We start from the raw sequence: 608 nt of genomic DNA, 5'->3' as shown, positions 1-608 counted from the left end.
TGACCTTAAAATCAGAAGTCCGATGCTGTAATTAACCAGCCATTCAACGTGACTTAAAGGGGATGAATATTATTACTACACACATTTAAAATGACAATACCTTCAAACTGTCCTAAATATCATTGCATTTGCGTGATACGTAGCTCCTGCAACACATGAGTTAGTCGTCTCCAGCAGCGCGCTGGCATTAGAGGTTTGTCTCCCTTTACAACTATTTGATTTTATTCTGCAGTCCTTGGACGTTTCCGTATGGGTGAGTACAAGGTATTAAGTTAAACGCAAGACTTTTGAATTCTTTTGTAAAGAGCGCGCGTCATATTTTTCAGGCTCCTCCTTCCAAAACGTTAACTTCGATTGTCTTTAACAAAAGTTAAGCGCCGCAATGACCACAAGTAATGTTACATGTGATGCTCTACCCTAATTTTCCTTACTGAAATCCCACTCCTAATTATTAGTCTCTAGTGCGTTTACGCTCGGCATTCGTTTTCAAACATTCAACCATTTTTAAACGGTAACTAAATACACTCATATTCTACATATAACATGCTTTATTGATTCTTAGTTACTTTGACCTATTATTAGAAAGCGAAATTTTCTGGAGCTTTACG

This window comes from Dermacentor andersoni, chromosome 7, assembly GCF_023375885.2.
Source record: "Dermacentor andersoni chromosome 7, qqDerAnde1_hic_scaffold, whole genome shotgun sequence".
NCBI lineage: Eukaryota > Metazoa > Arthropoda > Arachnida > Ixodida > Ixodidae > Dermacentor > Dermacentor andersoni.
The sequence above is the reverse complement of the archived record's forward strand: the minus strand, read 5'-3'. Positions refer to the sequence as shown.